Source organism: Equus caballus, chromosome 12, assembly GCF_041296265.1.
Source record: "Equus caballus isolate H_3958 breed thoroughbred chromosome 12, TB-T2T, whole genome shotgun sequence".
Classification (NCBI taxonomy): domain Eukaryota; kingdom Metazoa; phylum Chordata; class Mammalia; order Perissodactyla; family Equidae; genus Equus; species Equus caballus.
Window position 1 is genome coordinate 24,538,115 of NC_091695.1, and position 23,272 is coordinate 24,561,386.

At 38.8% G+C, this 23,272-nt stretch overlaps 1 pseudogene; it reads left to right on the forward strand.

Moving 5' to 3' along the window:
• Positions 1-14,803, forward strand: part of LOC100066361 (fatty acid desaturase 2-like protein FADS2B) — a 29,060-nt pseudogene extending 14,257 nt beyond the window's left edge.
• The last annotated feature ends 8,469 nt before the right edge of the window (positions 14,804-23,272 follow it).

Consider the following 23,272-nt stretch of genomic DNA (forward strand, 5'->3'; position numbering starts at 1 on the left):
AAAAATATATATGTTCTGATCTTTGGAGCTTTTGCACAAATAAATAGCCCTTCTGAAAATAGAAAACAAAATATCACACATTACGGACTTCTGTGCAATGCTAAAATCCAAATGTACTCCCTGTAGCACATTTTCCTACTGCTCTCCAGTGTGTATATTTCAAAACCTATACGAATCGAGTGTTATTATAGGGATAAAGAGGCAGAACATTTGAAATTAAGACCCTGTCTGAAAATCTGGCCCATACTCTTTCCATGACTCCATCCTGAAACACTTTTGTGGGGAGGAGTGTCAAGCATGTTATTTCCTGTAATCCTTCCTGTAACCTCATCCATTTTACAGATAAGGAAATTGCTCAGTGCCACATACCTAGTAGCAAGGATTTAAATTCAGGATGGTTTCGGTCCAGAGTCTGTATTCTCTATACTGCACCAAGACAAGACCTATCTTGGAAATAAAGAATGAGGGTGGGTTCTGCATGGAACTTGGTTCAGGAGCAGTCCATTATGCATGAAGCTAGTAATTATACTTCCTTATGGATCACTCTCTCCCTGGTCTCCAATAATAGTGTCTTCCAGACAGAGGGTCCAGCAGCTTTGGATCTCACCCATAATCACTCTGACCACTATTCTAAGCTCCAAGACGCTGAGCTGTCAAGATCTACTCCTGATCTGTCATGAACCAAAACCTGTCACTCATATTATCAATTTCCACATGTAGTCGTTATCTAACAGGGTGCAGTCAGGTACTGGTTTAGGCAAAATGATGGCTCTCAGAGGTTTTAATTGAAAACAAGAATCATTGCTTACGACATTGTCCTTGTTTAAGTGTCTACTGCACCCATTAGGTTGTATGTTTCATTAGTGTGGGAACACCACTTTATCCTTTCTGTCTTTATATTCCAAACACCTAGCTCAGTATCTGTCACATGGGAGATACTTCGGAATAAATAATGAATAGGTGAATAAATGAGTGAATACACAATTTTAAGAGTGAGTGATTGGTATGCACTTTGATAGAAGTGTGCAGCATTGTGGGGCCCCAGAAAGAGGAATAGAAATTGAGTAGTACACATTGAGTTTTAAATATCATGAGACTTCCAAAAGGAAATGTTTGGAAAGTGATTGCCCAGTCAAGCATAAAATTCAAGAGGGAGATCTAGACCGGAGAGAGAGAGAGATTCCAGTGTAAGGGTATTAGAGAGTGTTAGAAGTGAGAAGAGAATCCTTCTCCTGATGGATTGGGATGGGGGGTGGGTTGCTAAGAGAAGACTCAATGAATACTCTGGAAAGGCAAAACTTACAGATTTTCAGACATACTCATCTCTCCCTACCATAGATGAATAAATCAACGTAGTCTAACATGAAAATGATACCAACCACTTTTAAATGAAATATCATTTCAAATTTTCTGATAGCCACATTTTAAAAGGTAACTTATCACAATATATGTATTCAAATGTTATCATTTCAACCTGTATTCAGTATAAAAGTTATTAGTATGATACTTACAGTCCCTTTTCATCCAGAGTCTTCAAAATCTAGTATGTATTATACACTTTCATCCCATCTTATTTTGGTCACATTTGAAGTGCTCAGCCACATGTGGTTAGGGGTTACTTAATTGGAAAGTGCAAATCTAAAACATTCATTGACCAGTTATGGAGAGATGTCAAATACTAAAGAAAAACTATGGCTACTGCTTATTCTTCTATAAATTATTAACATAATAGGAGAAAGGAGGGGAAATTCAATATGTCAATGTGTCAACATGTTATGTACAGCGTCTCCTGTCTCCCCAAATGCCCCATGGATATAAACGTCATTATACTATACTTACTGGGGATGAACTTGAGCCTCAAAGAGGATGTGTAATTTGTCCAAACCACACAGCAATATCTATCTAGTTTGTGAAACAAGTTAATGTGTTTCTAAATACTTTGCTTTATTAAGACATTAAGACATTCAAACTTTCACTCAAAGAGATAAAACCACAACCATCTTGAGAGAGATGATTCAAGCTTGGCATCAGCTGCAATAATCTTACTCACATTTATTTGTATATGACAGCATTGAAATCTGTTCATGCAATGATCTGAGCCAAGCCCCACTGGGAGATCACTTCAGATCCATAATTCTGTGAAATATTCATTGAAATTGGATTCATCAAAATGAAAGACCAATTTTTTTCCCCAGAACTAATTCAAGCCTTGGAGCCGAGGTTTCTTTATTTGTAAAATAGGAAGAATACTCTCTGCCCCACCTACATTCAGACTTTTGTTTAAATGAGAATCAAAACACAGAAGGATGGAAAAACAATTTATTTCAACAGGTTTTTATGATTTTTTCATTATCAAGAGTTGTTTTATCTTGAATTTATGTTCCTGAATCACATAATTATTTGTTTGTAGGCTTTGAGAACTTCTGTCCAGTGAATCATCCTATGACCTGGCTGTGGGGACAAGTTTGAGAAGCTCAAATACTTTATTTTGACTTTGGAGATGCATGAAGAAAACTGCGATAGTAAAGGATATTTCAGGAGAGAAATCTCGTGGCTAATCAACCCTCTCTTATCCTCAGCGCATATCGAGAAAGTGGTGGAATTATGCACACTTCCAGCATCATGTAAAACCAAACATCTACTACAAAGACCCAGATATTAATTTGGTACCACTATTTCTGGTTGGAGATTTGCAACCTGTCAAGGTACATTTAGAAATCAGGGGCACCAGAAAAATGTTCCTGGAAGTGGTTCTTGGAAAAGTCTTGAGCCTTGCTTTGGAAACATCAAGTTGGTGGTTCCAGCTTCAAGCATAGTCTGAGGGTACCTCTCCTTTAAGTCCAGGCTACAAATTTGAAATGACTGAATATGGGGTTTTAAGAACAGAAGGAGATGTGGAGTGTGTGACTCTATGACCATAAAGGTCATCCAGTCCGACTTCCTGCCATATAAAATGTGATAACCATATCACTCTGCTTCAGCAATCCTGGTGGCAGAGGGCTGGATCCCTGCCCAGTGCCTGTCAGTACCTCTGGACAACCCAAGCTAATGTTAGACGGTGAAACTAGATGACTGAGGTTGACAATGATTCTTCAATGTTTAACAAGCGTATAGAGACATTCACTTAGAGAAGACATGTCAGTATATTCAATAATTGCTAAATCACAAACAACTAAATAGCTAATTATCTCAACTAATTCCAGGTCAGCTAGAAGATACTATGTTGTTATTTTTACTTAATGTCCATTTTGGTTGATTTATACAGGAACCACTGCCCAAGTGCCTTGAAGACACTTAGAGACACCAGCTCTAATATGGACTTCTTCAACTACAGAAAACAAAACGGAAAACTCAACTCTAGAAACTCTCCACACATTGATTTTTTTTTTAAACCTCAACTTAAAGTCATCATGTCAAGAACAATTGCTAAGGTTTTTAGTAGTTAATCTTCTTTCAAGAAATGAGATTTAGGGACAACCACAGAAGTATCTCTTCTCATGGGTAAATGATGAATCATGAGGATCAGGTACTTAGGAAGAGGGTGCTGTCTCTTTCTAGAAGAATTTAGGAGTTTTATAAAAATAAAAGAGCATAGGTTTGTCATCGCTGCCCAAGCCCTGTGGTTCATAAACCAAAAATTATGTACAACTTTTTGAAAATAGGCTTTGCCATCTTTGGGGAATTCATCCTCTTCCCCAGCTGAATTAGGAAATGAAATATGCTGCCAAGATTTCAAAAGAAAATCCTTGGTTTGATCACAAATCACTTACTTTTAACCATGGCTCCACAAACAATTTGGACTACCGTGATGTCTGTGGACTCATATGCTCATAACCCAAACTGTGACATTTTAATTTCTCTAATTATCCCCCCAGAGAAAGAGAGATTTGTCTCATTGAAGTTCATGAAGCAGCCTGACTTCCTCCAGAAGTGCCTTCTTTAGAGCCATATTCTATATGTGTTTTGCCTCTTCACAAATGGTGGAAGCCACCTCGCAGGGTTTACAGCTATTCTTGGGACTTATCCCTTGAAACATTGACTTCTGTACAATATAGTTTCAAAACTACCACAGCAGACATTATTTAAATTTATTTAAATTCTTAAATTCAGTTATTTCACAACAAAAATTAGTTCTTATGAATCTTGAACTTTTCCTTTCTTCTCATTTTACTGTGAATCTTTCTACCAATGTCTTCAAACATTCTATCCTTCAACAATCGTGAAGTAAATCTTCAATGTGTTGGGTCCCTTGCACATGGAAGGTCCTCCTGTGGAGAGACATTCAAAGTCAGCCCTTCACCTCAGTTCGCTAACGCCCAAGCATTTTCTACCTATTCTTTCTTCCAGGCTTTCCATTACTTAAATATTTGGAAGTTTGAGAGTAACTGCGAATAGCTATCATTACTTCATCACCATGATATTTCTTTTTTGTTTGTGACAATAAAAGAAGGATGTAAAACTTCTACTGTCCACAAGAGAGGAAAACTATATGTAAGAGTGAAGTTATCAAGGGAATGAGGAAAGCAAGAGTCAAGCACTGCCCATGGAGTTGTAACTAAATGAACATACAGCAAAAATACAGAGTGAATGTGAACTATCATTTATTTATTCATTCCTTCAATTAAACATTGATTGGGTGTCTGCTAATTACTGGAGATATAAGCATTACTTTTATCTCTCCTCTTAGGGTATTTGCTGTCTTTGTGCAAAGACTAACTGAGAGAGATGCCAAGAAAATGAATCAAATTCCCAGCCATGGTATCATATATATAATATTATCATGTCTTAGAAATAGAAAACTACAGCATGAGATCCATGATGAGAACACAAAGGAGGAATGATGAGATAAATAGGAGGGGCCATGCCTATATCTTTCCTCACATGATTATTCAATAAATATCTGTTGAATTAATAAATATAGATGGAGACTGAGCTTCAAGCACAATTCTATGCACTGCAGTTAAAGAAGAGCTGGGAAAACTTTTAAGAAATTTTCTCCTCAATCACCACTCCACTCAACATAAGGACAAAACAATTCAAAATGGTTCCCATGTGAATAAAAGAAGATATGATAGCAATCCCCATGGTCAAATATAATAAACCATGCTTGGAAGAATTACTCACATTTAATTAAAGCAAAAAGATGCCACAATATTTCCTCCCATCCCTGTTCTGGTCTTCTAGTGCCTCAAATATTACCACCAGTCAACGTTGATCAGATCGCTCTTTGCATAGAGATTTTAGACACTCAGATATCCACTTATTCATACACACAGATTTCCTTGACTGTAGTGGCCAGAGGTATTGTGTTCCATCTGAGTTTCTTTCTCTCTCCATGCAGTATTGCAAGAAGAAAATCAAATACATCAACTATGAGAAGCAGCACCTGTTCTTCTACACGGGTGAGTCTCCTTGCAGCCACATTTCTTCTCATTCCATTTCCTTGAGGCAAGCAGTTGTCAAGCCAGAAGGCAGACTGGAACCCGCCAACAGAGACAAGCCACTGTCTTATTGTGACTGAGAAAAGCAGCATGTCTTCTTTCAGAATTCCTGGGGTGAAAATCTGAAAAGTAAAATGGAGAAGCAAATGGGAATTTTTAATAGTCATCTCATCACTCTGGGTATGAGGCAGGGAAGGAGATGCTCCAAGAAGGATGGAAGGCAGGATGTCAATCAAGGGAATTTGCATCTGGGACTCTCATCCTGGATAGACTAAAGACCTGTCAAGAAGAAAAGAATAGCGGTATTTGGATCAGGAGAAAAGAGAGATAGGAAAAGAATGCCAAAGCATGGACAGTATGATGCCAGGAAATGTAGAGCTCTGGGAGTAAAAGACACCTATACAGCTTCTGTGTGAAGGAATGTTGGCTGTTCCCACAGGTTACACATAGCTGTACAAGATATCTTGGTAGACCATAATATATATACATAGTTTGGATATACATATGTGTACCTGTTATATATCTATATCTATCTTTTGACATATATATATGTATATGTATATAAATATGTGTATATATCTATATATACATATACATATACATATACATATACATATACATATACATATACATATTAGGTCTGAATCTGGTCCAGGGTGAAAAAAAACCCGGGTAACTGAATAATGCTGACAGTAATAAAAGTGCTTTGCTCTAAATCAAAATTAAACTCATAAGAGCTCCCAAATAAAGGTTTCATGGAACCTCAAAATATGCTCATCTAAAATATTCAGGAAATAACCCCCAATCAGGGAATGTCCCAAACATCTCCTGCAGATCACTGGTTCTTTACCAGGAGTAACGTTGCTGCCAATGGGACATTTAACAATGTCTGGAGACATTTTTGGTTATTATAACAGAGAGGAAAATATGGTAGTAGCTGCCAGGTGTGTAGAAAACCAGGGACACTGTCAAACATCCTACAGTCCATAAGACAATCCCTAACAATAAATAATTGTCTGGTCCAAAATGTCCACAGTGGTAAGGCTGGGAAACTCTGTTGCATATGATCTGATTTGCCAAGATTTTGGTTGCCAGTGGTCATCGGTAACATGCCTGAAAAGAGTGTCACGTAAGCTAATTTTTTGAGATATGGGGGCAACTGCCACTGCTGCACATACTGGAATTCTGCAGCCCCTTCCTATGCTAGTCACCTGCTCCTTTTCTTCCATGACCAAAAAGAGGAATGAGGACAACGGTGCCCCATTTTGACAAGAATATGACCCCCAGACTAAGTAGATGTGTGTTCATATAAGAGAATAAAGCAGTTGGAGTTTCTTTTCTGGACTCACCTACCATGTCTGTAGTGATGCAACATACCCTTAGCTTGTGAAGAATGGATGAAGGGCATGGATTCACTGCAGAATGCCCACCTAACAAACTACACTGCGCTCAGCAGTAGATTTTCACTGTACCCTGTCCCTTCAAATGCCAGCTTAGCAACATGGGTAAAAATGAGTCATCCTCAAGTTGTCAAAGAGAAACAGAGCTGGTCTTGTCTTAAACTTGGCAAGACAGATTTTATTCAAGCTACCACCATAGGAAACAGAAACTTCTGTATAAGTGGAGCTCGATTCTGGTGAATCAAGAAGTGGGAGACATTAAACCCTGGGCCATGCTAAAGGAAATTAGTGAAAGACGTTGATGGGAGGGGAAGCTCCTAAATGTGATTAGGAAATCTGTGTTAGGCCCCTACCCTCCCACAGAGACATGGATGCAGGGCCCTATCCTTCCTGATGATTATTTTTCCAAAGGATGACTCCCAGGACCTTGAGAAAGATATTTCTGCATGTAGAAGTTACATCTCAAAGGGACATAGAAAAGGTTTATAGTTGTAAGTTTTCTAGCAGAAATGAAAAGGGAGGTCAGAGGCCCATAGTCAAGTTTTGGCTTGAACAAGCAGTGCCTTCTGTGGGCAGTCTTGAACTTTCTCAGGAAGGAACTTTAAGGGGGCTGGCGTCATCCCAGAGATGTGGCTTTGACCTATTAGAAGCTATGCTGGTGTTTGTTCAAGTCTCTTAGTGTGGAGGGTAGATGAAATCATTTTTGTTGAGAGTTTGCAGAGGTTAAGAGTTTGTAGACCAATGCTGTGGCCTAGTCAAGAAGAGGATTCAGAGGACTTGACTAAAGTTTGGTCAAGGAGAGAGTCTGTCAAAACCCAAAGGCTCTCCATAAATGCCTTTGTGCTCTAGGCAGCCTCATTGGTTCTAGGGGACAAGCAAGTACGTAACCCTCTACCCAGTCAATGAGTACACCTTCTTTATTTCTGCCACCTTGGCATACTGTGACAGTGATGAATCCTAAAGAAATTGAAGGACTGATGGATTCCATCGACCTTGAGTAAACTTGAAAGCTCACAGCAGAAGCTCTTCCAGGATGCTTCAATCAAGAATGACCCAAATCTTCAAAGTTTTTCTACTCTCCTTGAGGGAATTTGAACCAAATTCCTGGTTCATCCTAAAAGACTGGAAAAGCGCAGTGGAGTCTAGGATGTGGTTTTAGATCTACACCTTGCATTCCTTCTCAGGGGCAATATTCCAGGGGTGGCATGGGGAAAAGATAGACTCCTGCTCACTTGAGGTCACAATCTGCTCATTCATTCACCATATTTTCTTTTGTATTTCTTCAGTTCTTCTTCCCTTATTCATGCTGACATATGTCAACAGGGTATCCGTGCGACTGCTGTACTTGTGAAGGTGGTGGGGGGTGATTAACTTGACTCGTTCTCTGAAGCTAGATCAGGTTGAAAATGGGAAATGAAAATGCTTTGTCCCTTCCAGATGTAACTTCCTTGAATAACAGGGCATAAGATTTAGCAAGTATGTGAAGGGACCCTAGCCCAATGAAGGGGAATTGAAATTGTGTTCAAGGCATCTAACTTTTGAGCACTTCTCTCTACAGGATCTGGCCTGGGTCAGCAGTTTTTACATCCGCTATTTCATCATATTTGGCCATTTCTATGGAATCTGTGGAAACCTGGGCCTCATCTATTTGTTCAAGTAAGAAAGCAAGAATATCCTCTTATTCCAATAACCTGGATGGTCCTCTTACATTCCTTGTCTACTCTATTTGTGATTTTCAGAAGATTATGACAATATGTCCCATTCTCTATAACTGTGACATTAGCAAAATAGTGTGAAAATAATTGGTTGAAATAGTTTAATACACAGAGATACTTGGAAAAACATTAACCAATCTTCTCTTTTCCCCCCACTTTCTTTATTCACAATTTCAGTATTCCATCTAATCCCAAATCCTTTAAAATTATAATCCAGTTGTACACCCATAAACCTTCCCAAAGATAATACAAGGAGAGGAATTTTTAAAGTTACTTCATGACTAGAGAGTCTCCCCAAACCAAAGTCAGAAAGATAGAATCACTTTCCCAAGTTTCTAAAGCCAGTAAGTGCCACTGGCAGTGCCAAACCAGAGATTGGAACCAGCTCTACCTGATGACAAAATTTAGGCTGTCAATCATTTTGCATATGCAGTTAATTTCTCTAGATATCTTTTGATCCTGCACCAATGTTTACAGCAAATTATTGGGGCACTGCTCTCACACAATAGGCAGTATGACAAGTTATGTAAACAAATGCTGAAAGTGTCATCTCCAGATAAAAAGAGCAACAAATGACTACCATTTTCGGGTAACTGTTGAGTCTCTTCCATTTCCCCCTATGCTCAGCTAGCTCTTGCAGCCTTGTGATTGGAACTATAGCACCCCATGGAGTCATCACTTCCCCTTTTATTCTCTGAAAAGTGTCTTGAAAGTCCCTGGATAGTATATGTCACCCAGACGAGACACATACCAATGAAAATAAGCAGAGAAGAGAATCGGGACTGGCTCAGCACTCAGGTAATAATGGAGATCCTGGAAGATGATAATTCAAAACATACTGATTAAGAGTATGATTGCCTAAAATAATAATAATTTGGAGGCTGGCCAGGTGGTATAGTGGTTGAGTTTACATGCTGCGCTTTGGTGATCTGGGTTTCTTGTGTTCAGCTCCAGGGTGCAGACCTACACAGGGCTCATAAAGCCATGATGTTATGGCCTCTCACATACCATCCAGAGGAAGATTGACACAGATGTTAGCTCAGGGAGAATCTTCCTCAAACAAAAAGAGAAAGATTGGTAACAGATAACTCAGGAGCAATCTTCTACAACTCCACTCAAAAAATTAATAATAATAATAGTAATTCATACTTACTGAATGTGTGCTGGGGGCCAAGCACTGTCTACTTTTTCGCATGCAACTACATATGGGAAGTGCTATGATTTTTCCTATTTTATAGATGAGAAATTGAGGCATGAAGAAGTTGAGTAACTTGCCTAAAGTCACAGAGATACTAGGTGGTAGAAGCAGGTCTTAAACCTTAGCAGTAGGATTTCAGAGCTCTTGCACTCAAGCAAAGGTCAATAAATTTCAGTCCAAGGGTCAAATCCAGCTCACTACCTGTTTTCACAAGTAAAGTTTTGTTGGAACACAGCCATGCTCACTCATTTGCATATTATCTATGACTGTTTTCATGCTATGACAGCAGAATTCAGTAGCTCTGGCAAAGGATTAAAATCTTTACCTTCTGGCACTTTGTAGAAAAAGTTTACAGACCCCTGCTTTAAACCATCACATGACACAGACTTTCAAGTGATTACAAGACTCCTGGAATTACAGAATGAAGTTTTAACCTAGAAAGACCCTAGAATTCACCTCCTTTCATTTATATAAAGAGAGTCTAAGAGAGAATACATGGCATGCTCTCTAAGCATGCCACTAATGATCAACAGATTTGTGATCAATGCAGAACACCCCTGCCTCCTCAGCCTTGCAGTAGTCCTGCCATAATTAACTCCAGAATCCAGCCAATATGCTTATCCCTCCTCCAAGTTCCTTCCCAAGCTCAAGGGACCTTCCATGGTGTATAGAATAGTGGTTCTCAAACCTTTTGGTCACAGAACAATTTTACATTTCTAAAAGTTATTGAGAAGCTCAAAGAGCTTTTGTTTACATAGGTCATATGTATTTATATTTATTGTATTTGAAAATAAAATGGAGAAAATTTAAATTATTGAGTTTAAAATAACAAGAATAAAACCAATACATGAAAACATAAGATTCATGATGCCATCCCATGTTTAGTAAACTCTGGAAAAATACATTATAGAAGGACAAAAGAATGAGAATAAAAAGAGCAAATAATATCTTAGAAGAATTACAGGAATAGTTTTGAAACTGAAGACCCCCTGAAAAAATCCTACAGAATCCCAAGTTTTTCTGAAGTACACTTTGAGAAACATTGACATAGAACAAATAGAAAAATTGCATTCAAAATGACAACAACCCCAACTGGAATTAAACCTTAGAAAGGCGTTGAATCAAATGACCTTCATGAGGGTTCTTAATCTTGGTAGTCTGGAGAAGCTTATGAATTCATTCTCAGAATAATGTTTTTTAAATCCATAAAATAGAATACATTATACTACAAAGGAAGCCAGTTATATTTGACTGCACTAATATGCACAGAACTATTGAATGCCTTACTCTGCATTTAGGAGTCCACTCAATGGACATGGTATTCTAACCCCTACATCTTTACCAGATCCTTACAATCCCACTTCTAACTTCCAAAGTCTTCACTCATGACACCTTAGTCTTCTGTATCCAAGGGATGGTAGTGACATAGCCCCTTCACATCCTACATATGTTTTCACGTCTGTTGCCTTGTATGTAGTTCTTAGCAAAATATCTTATTGCCTTGTTAAATTGTAAGTTCCTTGAGATGTACGACCATGTATAATTTTTATCCCTCACAGTTTCTTACACAAAATAGGTACTCAATAAGCACTTGTTGACTGAATAAAAGAATAAATAAACATTTTCTTTCTTTGACCCTTGGGCTCATTTACATCTAATGTAATCTTTTTCTTTGCAGGTCTTGACAAGCTGTAATGTTGAACAGTCCTTTTTCAATGACTGGTTCACAGGGCACCTGAACTTCCAAATCAAGTACCAGTGAGTGATAGGAACAGTGATATTAGTGATCACAGGGGCAAGGGCTATCACTTATAACATCACTCCCATACAGTCCAGAGCAGAGCCCTGGTGTTGAGATATCAGAAGGAAAATATGAACCAGAATTCTCTAAAGGCATCTATCTTTCCATTAATATCAATGGTAAGGAAAGGAAGAAATAAAAGAAGGATGTATAATAGTTTTGAGTAGATGGAGTGAAATCTTAGAAAAGTACCAGCGCCTGAATTTCCAGATTCCTATGACTTAGAAATTGGTGATTTTTTTTTTTTTGCATTTGGTTTGTTGGAAAAATCCAAGAAAAATTTTATCACTTGGATGAAAATTTGTGTTTAACTTAATTACAATTTAATTATCTATCTATATCTATATCTTTAGAGCCAAGGTTAGAAAATAATCCATGAGAGAATCCAATCCCTCCTGCAATTTCTGAATGGTACCTGGAAATAATTTACCAATGGGTCAGTTAGGTAGACATGCCCCAAAGAAAGAGAAAATGATAATACTTTGAGAGTCAGTCAGTCTAGAATATTCAGGGGAGGGACTTTCCAGATCCTCTCTGTCTAAGCCATTTCTGTGACAGTCAGAGAAGGAAAGAGATCTTAGATTTATTCATGATATGTTCTCATCCTTGCTCTCATGTTAGTCTTTTAAAACATCTGCAACAAGAGAAAGGATTATTATTCCTATTTTACCAAGGAGGAGCTCGAAACTCTAGAAGGTCATCTGGTGATTAGAGAAAACTTGCATAAAATCTCACCTCTCCTCACTTCTTACTCCTGTCTTAGGACTTTTCCCCACATATCATTACTAGATCATTTCCATGACACAGTAGTTAGAAGGATAGAGAGAAACAGACACAGAGATGAAGTGTGGTTATCTCTAATTCTCTTGGTCCTTCAAAATAATGGTTAAAAAACCCAAGCTTCCATTGCCCTGGCCAAATATGAACACTTTCAATGGAGCTAATATTTTTTCTCTTAGCCCTTCCTCAACATTTGCCACCCACAGGGCTCACAGAGGGTGAGGAGAAATGACAGTGTTTTGCCAAGAGTTTTTGAATTTCCCAGAACAGAAGCATTGTGCAAGGTCAAGGTTGTGTCTGCATTGCTGATATAATTTTATTGAATAATAGGGGAAAGACGTCTGTGCTTTGAGTTTCTCTTTAGGCCCAAGTATTATATCTCTCATCTCTCTTTCCCTAGTCTATTCCCCACAATGCCACGCCATAATTATCACAAGGTGGCACCTCTGGTGAGGTCACTGTGTGCCAAGCATGGACTGCAGTATGTGAACAAGCCCTTGTTGAAAGCGTTTGGAGATATTGTCAGGCAATAAAGAGTCTCTCTCAACTCAAAGCTCTCATTTCCCTTCACTGCCATTCGTCAGAATATTCTCTGACTTTGGATTCATTCACCCAACAAACATTCATTAAGGAGCAGCTGTGTATGCCCACTGTGGACATGAGACTCTACAGGGCCCAACATCAATGACAGTAATGATAATCATAATTCTTACTGTTACCTACTGCCTTCTAAGTACTTCTTAGTGAAAGTGCCCTACTGCCCTACTAAACTTCAAGCTTCTTAAAATCAGGGCTACGTTTGTCTTTGTATCCCCTGCTGAAACTCTACCTGCTTTAGATTTAAGTGGTGGAAGAGATGGTCAAATCATCTGGTCCAGTGTTGCAAACTTGGATACCTGCAGGGTGTGGTGGGGCATAAGTGTGTGGATCAGGAAGGGGTGACTGATCTCCTCTATACTGACCACAGGGGTGACTAACCAAGAGTGTTCAGACTTGGAGAAACTGAAAACCCATCCTCATCCTGAAGCATTCACTGTTCCCTAGAGAACATTGTGCTGGTGAAATTAACAGCCAGTGATCTGAGTTTAATAACTTTCTCTTTTGTTTAGGATTGAAAACAAAACATTATATTGGATGATGCCAACAACGCCAGGCCCAGTCTGATCTGATCCCTGCCTACTGCTCAAGTTTGAGACTCTCTGCGACTCTCTTCCTACTTTTTTACCCTACAGATTTCTGGCCTCCCTTCAGTTGCTGAATAACTCTTTGCTCTGTGCCATTTTATTTTATTTTTTTGCCACATTTTCTTCTGCTTAGAGGGTTCCTCCAACGCACCCCCTCCCTTCATATCATCTAGTCAATTTCTGTTTACTCTCCAAGGCTCATATCAAATGCCTTTTCCTCATCTCATTCTTCCCTGGCCCTAACACAAATTTCATCACATGCTCTTGTAGTACCTGGATCTCTTCATTCATGACCTTTACCACAATAATGACTAAATAACATATTGGTTGATAAATTATCTAATGTATATCTCCAAATCTAGACCAGGAACTCCATGTGCACAGGAGTCACTTCTGTTCTTTTCATTGCTGTATTTCCAGAGCCTAAAAAAATTTGTTTCACATTATAAAATAGCATGGGTAGGTGGAAATAGGGTGGGCTGGTTTACAAGTATCTGCCTTATCTTCTAGTGACTCAGAGAAATTTTATTTTAAATAGAGAAAAGTATAGGTGATGTTTTTGGGTACGTAACAAAATAAGTTGAAAAAAAACCTCAATCTCATCCATAAAGGAAAGATGAACTCACCTGCTAAAAATCAATTCAGTGCATTTGACTCCCTCTACTGGGAAACAGATAAAGACATTTTGCAGATATAGTTGAAAATGATAACATTGCCCTGAACCAGGTAAAAGAACAAATGATCTGTGGAGTAGCTCCTTTTATATTAGAGTCTCACCTTCTGGTGATTTTGTTTACCCCTCCCACAGGGCACTGAAGAAATCTGGAGCCCTCTGGAAGGATGCTTACTACAAAACAGGGAAACATGATGCAGAATCTCAGAGTTAATATGCACATAATTGCATCTCTGAAGGGGTAGGTGAATGTGTAGGAGTTTTTTCCTGCTTAACTGTGAACACCATTGGCATACCTGAGTGTGCCAAAAGTGTGAATTTCAAGGACACATGATGACTCCCTTCCCTGAAGGTTTTCTCTGCAAATAAGAAGCAGAGGAAACACAAGGTGGCTTTGGTCAGGGTGACAAAAGGGAAATGGGAGCCAATATTTTCATTTTTTTCAATAGGATCTTAAACTTATTTCTACCAGTATTCCTTAGTCAGATTATCTTGATCACTGTGCAGGAAGCGAGGGACCAGGCAAAAGCTTGACTGATGAAGAGGGCATAGGCAGCATTGGGTCAGAGCAGAGACCACTAATGGGGTACTTTGGAAATGAGTGCAATTGCTTTTAGAAGAGAATCATATATTTAAGAACTTCCTACTGAAGTACGAAATTTTGCTTATTCTTCTTTCAAATGTGTGAACTTCATTTATTTAAGAATTCAGTATAATTAACATTAAAGTCTCTAAATATTTCAATATTCACCTTAGATTTTCAATATTATACATGCCTATGTGTAATAAACGTGTATAGATATACATTTTTTTGTCCAAGTTATGAAATCTCTTAAAGGAGCTTTCTACATCCAGTCCCAAAAGCAACCGATCATGCAGATCAAGGTTCAATCTTTGAAGGTGATTAGTGTTCTAGTAAAGAATTGAGTGTCCCTGAGTGTAAGATTTGTTTGCCTAATCTCTCCCGACCAGAACAGAACTATGGTACCTCGTCATTGGGTGACCCTAATGAAATAAAGGAAACTGTTTTCTATAATGTAGACTCCAGGCTGTGTCAAGGCATTTTTCAAGCTTGGCATTGAGTTAAGCATGTCTTAGGATGAGAAAGTTTCAATGCTATAGGATGAGTGGACATTCTCAGAAGTATACTAATATTTAGAGTCTGTGCTTCTGCTCATGTAATCATGGGGGCATGTTAAAGCTGACCTTAGCTGTATGGAGGGAATGGACAATATTACCAGCTTCCATCCTCAGCTCCAAATGAGTCAACAGTATGAGTTTCTCTCTTTTCTTGTATTCTACCAGGGAGCATTTCATTCCCTTATTTCAAATACTACAAAGTACTCTTTTTGTCTGATTGTTTCATAATTAAATCCCTGGATTCAGAAACAAAGACCCTGTGGCAGAAGGTAATGTGATGACTTGAAAGAAGCCATTGGGGCTGAGGCAGAGGGCACAAGGGCCAGAGTAGTACAAGGTGGAGCAATGAATGACAGTACGTTAAATTGCTCTGCAGTCCTGGGACTAAGCCATGCATGCCAAAGCTAAGAAAAGCTAACTGGTTGTCTGGGAGAATTGGGCAATGAAGTGGTAATAATATCAAATAAAAATATCAGATGGGGAAATTGGGCAGAGAATGAAAAGGAAAAAAGGCTTTGTTGACTTCAGGATTCTCATAGTGCAGCCATGTACCACATAATATGGTTTCAGTCAATAATGAACATAATATGCAGCAGTGGTACCATAAAATTGTGATGGAGCTGGATAATTCCTATCACCTAGTGATGTCATAGCTGTCATAACATTGACGGACGGCATGTGACTCACAAGTTTGTGATGATGCTGGTATAAACAAATTTACTGCTCTTCCAGTCAAATAAGAGTATATGCTGTATAATTACGTACAGTAAGTAATACTTGATAATTTTAATAAATGACTACCTCACTGGTTTACGTATTTAATATACTATACTCTTATCCTTATTTTAGAGTATACTCTTCCTACTTATAAAAAAAGTTTGCTGTATGCCACAACTAGAAGGACCCACAATGAAAATATATACAACTGTGTACTGGGGGGATTAGGGTAGAAAAAAGCAGGAAAAAGAAAGTTTGCTGTGAAACAGTATGCCCTGTTACTCCAGCAGCAGCCTCATACGTATCCTGTTGCCTAGGTGCAATAGGCTATACCATCTGAGTTTCTGTAAGTACAGTCTATGATGTTCACATAATCATGAAATCACCTAGTGACACATCATTTGATTTCTGCCCTCTATACTGTAGGGCTCTGAACTGTGGTTGTATGAATGAAAGCAGCTTAATCAGCCAGCCTTCTGCCTCTTTAAGCTAAATGACTCCTGAGAGTTATGTTACAGCCCTACCTAAAACTCTTCCATGGACAAACCCTGAAGATTGCCAACAAACTTTGCCTGCATTAGCCCTACCCTATGCATTCTGCCCTGCGTTGTACCATTCTGGCCCTTGCTTCCTCTATTTCAGCCCCAAAGGCTTCTTTCAAATCATCACACTCCCTTTTGCCGCAGGGTCCTTGCTCCTGAACCCAGTGTCTGAACTGCTCCTTCACTCTTCCTGCCCTCACTCCTTCTCACCTGGTTAGCTGCCACTCACCTGCAGATCTCAGCACCATTATCACATCCCAAGGAAAGCTTCCAACATAAGTCAAGGTCTTCTGTAATATATTGTGTAGTAATTGTTACAGGTGTAATTTTACATGTATTTCTGTGATTCCTTAATTAATTTGTTTGTCTTCCACTCTAGTCTGCAATATCCTTCACGGCAGGGGCTGGGTGACATGTTACACATTCAATAAAGATGTTCAGAGGAAAGGAAGGAAGGAAGGATGGAAAGAAGGGATAAAGGGATTTAGAAAAGGAGGAAGGGAGGGGGGAAGGGAGGGACAAAGGAAGGAATAGATGTATGTGAATATAATTCATTCTAATTAGATACAAAGGTAAATTTTAGCAAATATATGAAGAGCAGTTCTACATTCTAACTCTGAATTATTAAAATTCTTACCAAAAGTTAAGAGACTCTACAAAGCGATAAGTACTGAGCTACATCTTCACGGGCATTGTTTCATTTAATCCTTACAACAACCTCATGATGTAAGTCTTATAATTAATCTCATTTTACAGGTGAAAACCTTGAGGCTTAAGGAGGCAAAACAACACGCCTGATATCAAGGTAGAAAATGAACAAAAAAGTTTCAGATCCAAGGATGACTGACTCCATAGTCAACACTCATTAATTTCCATGTCACGCAATTCAAAATAAAGGGGAGTTAAGAGGCATTAGAAGACAAGGGCAATTGCTTATTGGCTTTTTGGCTAAGATGAAATGCAGAAGACAGGGTCAGTTGGCATTTCTGGAATATCTCTAATAGGTTCCCAGAAGCTGAAAGAATAAGCATTAAGGTGGTTATCATTCCATCTCAGTAAGAACAGGTGCCTGGGGAGGAGAAGTTGTGAGGATCCCATGACAGGCACAGCAGCAACTTAGAAAGCGTCCCTGGTGATTACGTCTAGCCAACAATCCTGAAAGAGTATCCAGCTCACAGAACTTTCATTTGGGGGTAGCCAAGGTGAGATTTAACTTTTCATAAAGGACAGACACCCATTAAGCATGGACGAACATTATAAAAAATGGATTTGAGATTTTGTGGCTCCTGAGCAGGAATTCAAGGCAAGAAGAATTCACCTTCCCTGTAGCTATTTTCATGAAGTTTTCCTGGACCTTGTATCCTCTAAATTTTCACTCCTCTTCTTAAAATTAAGCTGTGGGAAATTGTGTGCATATTCAGTTCAGCATTAGTTAAGGGTGACTGGATTGGAAGTCCAGAACCTAGATTCCAATTTCTGTTCCTTCACTTAAGGCTGTATAGTGAAATTGGCCAGACCCTTTATACACTTCCTATTGCAATCTCTAAAATCGATATGGAGCATAATATTACCTTGCCTTTATGAATCATAGCATGGTTGGCACAACCAAATGAATTAAGGAAAATGGAACAGTTTCATAAACCAAGAATACTCATTCAGATGCTGATTATTGTTCTTATTATTATAGTGAGGGTTCCTCTCATTCTAGACCCACCAAAAGCAAGAAAGGCTTTAGGATCACATAGGCCCAAAGGATAGAAAGACACTGAGTCATTTTAACAATGACTGGAGCACTTTTACACAGATGACAGGCTTATGAGTCACAAGGGAAAAAAGAATGTCTCCTGTTACAAGAAGTAACACCCCTGTAAACTTGCATGTCTGACTGTGTTAAAACATCTGGGACCAGTGTGCGCATTTCAGGCCTGAGGGACCATAGACAACCAGGGGTTCTAATCAGATAAACTTCTGGTTAACCATGTGAGTGCACAGTTCTTACTGTTGGAAATCATACCAAATATAAGCACCATTTGTTGCACAACCAGTATATTATAAAGGACTATCTCGACTATTTCCCTGTTAAGCACCAACTCTAAAGTTGCAGAAAGTAGAGGAGTTTGAACTTCAACACTATTGATGGCAGGACTATACTCAGAATGCACTTCTTCTTTCTTGACTTCATTTATTAAACTTTGCAAACACACAGCAACATTGAAAGAATATTGCAATGAACATGTGTATAGCCATCACCTAAATTTCAACTTGAACATTTTAGTAAACATTTTTCATTTCATATTTGTCCATCTACCTATCTCTCTACATATTAATCCCTCTTATTCGTTAATGCACTTCAAAGTAAATTTACAGAGTGTTACTTTTAAAAATAAACCTCAGATTATGCAAACAACAAAGCATATTTCTCCTCTTCAGTAAAGACTTGGTGAAAATTCAGTAGAAGCTTCATCTTTAAGGGAATTTTGCTATGTTAAGGGAATATAATATAGTTAACTTTATGCAAAATCAAATATTAACTCAAAACAGAATAAACCTTCTCATGCATACACTTATCTTTCATTATTTTTCATGTATTTATATATATAAATATATTTATCTTCATCCTTCTTTTGCATTTGACAACATTTATTGAGCACTTACCTTATGTCACACATTTGGCTAGGTGATGTGAACAAGAGAGGCAGGAGCCTGGCCTTTTGGAGCTTACAATCTAGAGAAGAGAGTCAATAAACAAGTAAATGGAAGAAAAATCAAGATGATAGCATAAAGAAAATAGGGCATGAGGAGAGAGATTGATAAGTAGGGGACTAGTTTAGATAAGGAGGTCAGGGAAAGATGAATGTGAGAAGAATGTGAAGAAGGCTGCCATGAGATCCTGAGGAGCAGGATCATAGGAAGCAAGTGCAAAGGCCCTGAGGCAGGAATGAGCTCCTGTTCAAAGAGCAGAGCAGAGGGTCTGCAGGACTGTGGCACAGAGTGCTAGATCTTGCCTTCAGTATCGCTTCAACTTCATTTCTTGAGAGTAGGTTCACCTTGGCCTTTCAGCACCATTGAAAGAAAACTTTTCTGTTATGTCTATGAGCCTAGTTTTCTCTAAGACGTCTTCTCTGATTTAACTGACCAGGTTAATTCTCTCTTTATAAGCTATTTTGCCCTGTGTACATCACTTATACAACTTATTTCTGCCTGTACACCCACTAGACTGAAAACTCCATGAGGGGAGTATGCAGTTACTCACCATTTTATCACCAGCCTTAGTCCATTGTAGCACATTGACTTGGCATTCAATAAATATTTTGATGATTACTTAGATAATTAATTAATTAGAGAAATGCTAGATAAGCCTGGAAAGTGAAATTTGAGTTCATATTGAAAAATATCTAAAATGTCAGACTAGAAATTAAATGCTTGATTAGGTAGACGACATGGGTCCACAGAGAATCTTTGAGCTGTAGAGCAGTGTAATTGGAATTGGGCTCTGGAAGGACCCTTCTTGAAGCCACACAAAGGGAAGATTGGAAGAGTGAGTGGCATGGAGTGTAAGACACCAGAGTTGACAATTGCCACAACCTGTACAAGAGAGAAAAGAAACCTGAATGCAGCTGGTGGTACAAATATGAAATGGAAATGAATAAATTGAGATGTGGTGCCAAGGCTGGGTCCCTGAACATGGTAAGTAACTAAACACTGGGGAAACCTAAAGACAAACTAAAGTTTCAATCATAGGTGGTGACATTAATCAGGGGAGGAAAAGATGGAGCAAAAGTGAAGGGTTGCTTTTAAAGGACCCTTCTAACTAACGAGTTTACTGTAGTGAAAGAAAACCTAAGTGGAGTTGTGTAGCAAGTAATTGGAGGAAATACCCTTATGGATCATGGAAGGCAAATAAGACTAAGAGATACCAGTATGGAGTGGTAATAAACAGGTAGGTGTGTCAGGTGAAAAGGATTAATGTGCCTTACCTATCCTACCTCAACAACAGACTATAGACTATCAGAAAAGAAGGTATATGGAAACAAGCTACTCCTGCTCCCTCAAAGCTGTAGGTCTGGTTGTAGGTTACCTGCTGATTTCTACAGGAGGTTGACAAGGACTCAGCTGAGCTCCCCTCAGGAAGTTTAAGCAGATAAGGGGTCAGCTAAAATGGGAGCTCTGGTTGTTTGCCTTTGCAGTGGGCTGCTTGGGGATTGTTTACTCTGCAACTCAGCTATGGAGGAGTTTTGTAAAGGGACCAAATGAATCTGTTTTTGTCTCCTTGGACCCCTGTGGACCCTGGTTAGCAGTTTTTCACCATTTTCAGTTTTGACAATGTGCCTTATGAAGCCTTGTGAAATCCACTTTATATTTAAATTATGCTGAGGCTGGATTTTGTGGTGTTTTTTCATAATGTCTTATCTGATTTATCTGCACTTTATTTTACCCTACTCTGTCTGTCTTCTCCATCACAGTTAAGTGCACCATCATCACGCAATTGATTAGAATAAGATCCTAGAGTCAAACAGCTTTTCTCTGTTTCTTTCACTTACTACATTCAAACCAAAGCAATTTCTAGAAACTCTACCTTCTCAAAAAAGTGAAATTAATTATCATTGTCTCCACTTCCCTCACATTACCCTACTCAAGCCACTGTTATCTCCCAATTGAAAGACTGAACTAGCCTCATATATGGGGTCACAACTTCCATTCTTGTTAATATAATCTATACTCCAATAAGAAACAAGAATAATTTGTCCACTGCAATGATTTATCCAATGTCACTTCCCCACTGACCCTACATTGACACCCTATCACACTTAGGATGAAAGCCAAACTCCTCACCAAGACCCCAAAGACACTATGTTATAAGGCCATTGCCTGGGCCTCTGACCCAATGTGTAACGTGTTCTCCTTCTGTCCCTCCAGGCTGCTTTCTTGTCCTTGGAGCACACAAACAAGGCAAGCTTATTCCAGTTCTCATTTTAAAGATTATGAACAATCTTTTGCCTCAGATGTGTTTGCATTTCCCACCATAGTATCTGAATAAAGAGACCTCTCCTGACTGAGGGGGTGCCTCCTCTTAGGCACCTTAATACCATAGTATATTTTCCTTCTTGTACTTATCCTTGGTAGAAATTATCTTTCTTATTAGTGAATTTCCTTGTTTATTCTCTGCTCTCCACACACACTAGGATGCAAATTCCATGAAAGTTATAGCCATATGTTTCTGTTTCCTAGGTGTCCCCAGTGCCTAAAAAGGCATCTGGCAGGCATTAAGTGCTAATATTATCTATTGCAATAACATGGAACATTTAAAATACAATCATTGCAACTTTGTTTTTCCTCAAGAAGATATAATATTTCTCCATTTTAGTTCTTTTCAATCTTGGGTCCGGTCCAGCCTGATGACTAAGATCTTAAATTCTGAATTCCAACTGACTTATTTGAATTCCATCTTAATCCTGTACCATCCCTGTGGTCTTGGCTGACTCCTTTCATTCATGTCTCTGCACCTCTTCTCCTTTGTCTGTAAAATGCAGATAATAACAGTACTCACACCATAAGGTGTGGGCAGATTAACAAGACAATGCATGTAAAAGCTTTCTGTTCAATGTCTTGAAATGGCAACTCTTCAATAAACATTACTACTGTAGCCAATGTTGGTTTTGTGCTCACAGTTGTCATTGGCATAAATTTGAAGGGATAGATTTCTCTATCAAAGATCTTGCCTCTTTCATTCACATTCATTCATTTATGTATTCCATGAAGTTTGGAATACATTCTATTTCCAGATGCCATGCTAAGCATAACCTACAAATAAGTGTACTTGCCCTCAAGTAGCACACCATCCATTGCAAACAAATGATCCACATTAGTAGCTAGCATATAGGGACAAAGAATACATACATGCCTATTGGCTATGGGAAGAAAGACAGAAATATCTGAGTCACAAGGGATGAGGAGGAAGTAGATGCACATTTCCCTGAACTAAGAGTCAAATTAGTCAGAAAAAGTGTGAGTTGTGGGAAAGTGGATGGAAGGATGCGACAGTGGGTCTCAGAATGCTTTGCAGGAAACAGCATGGTTTGAAGAGCAGCAATGATGCCTTTGGGACATTTGGAGCAGACAGCAGGGGGAAGTTGGTGAGACATCGTCTGTGCTGAGCCAAAGAGTTTGAACTTTATCCTGAAAGAATGAGGCATCATGGAACGAATTAAGTCAGAGAAGATGCATCACCAGATGTGCATTTAAGAAAGACTGGATTTGTGGGAGGTAAGAGTTGTGAATATAAGTTTTATTAGGAAGTTAGGTTTGTAACCCTGAGCAGGAGTAGCAAAGTTGTGAACTAAGGCACTGGCTGTGGAGATAGGAAGTAGGAGACATAGGAAGAAGTAGAATTAACTTGGGTTTACGAGGCGTTCAAAAACCAGATTGAGAAACCCAAGTATGGCCAATGGAAGGGAACCATAGGCCTCATTAGTTTTAGGATTGTGAAATTTAATTTCCTTTTAGGCATGCTCTAAGACTTGAGTCATGAGTGATTAAGCACAGCCCATGATGAAGATGTGGTGGGACAGTTGATGAAATTAAAACATGGTAAGCTGTGCTCATCACCAATATCAATCTTCAGTGTGGATTATCCTTCTAGTACAGTGATCACTTGTTCAATCAAAGTACAACAGGAATAAT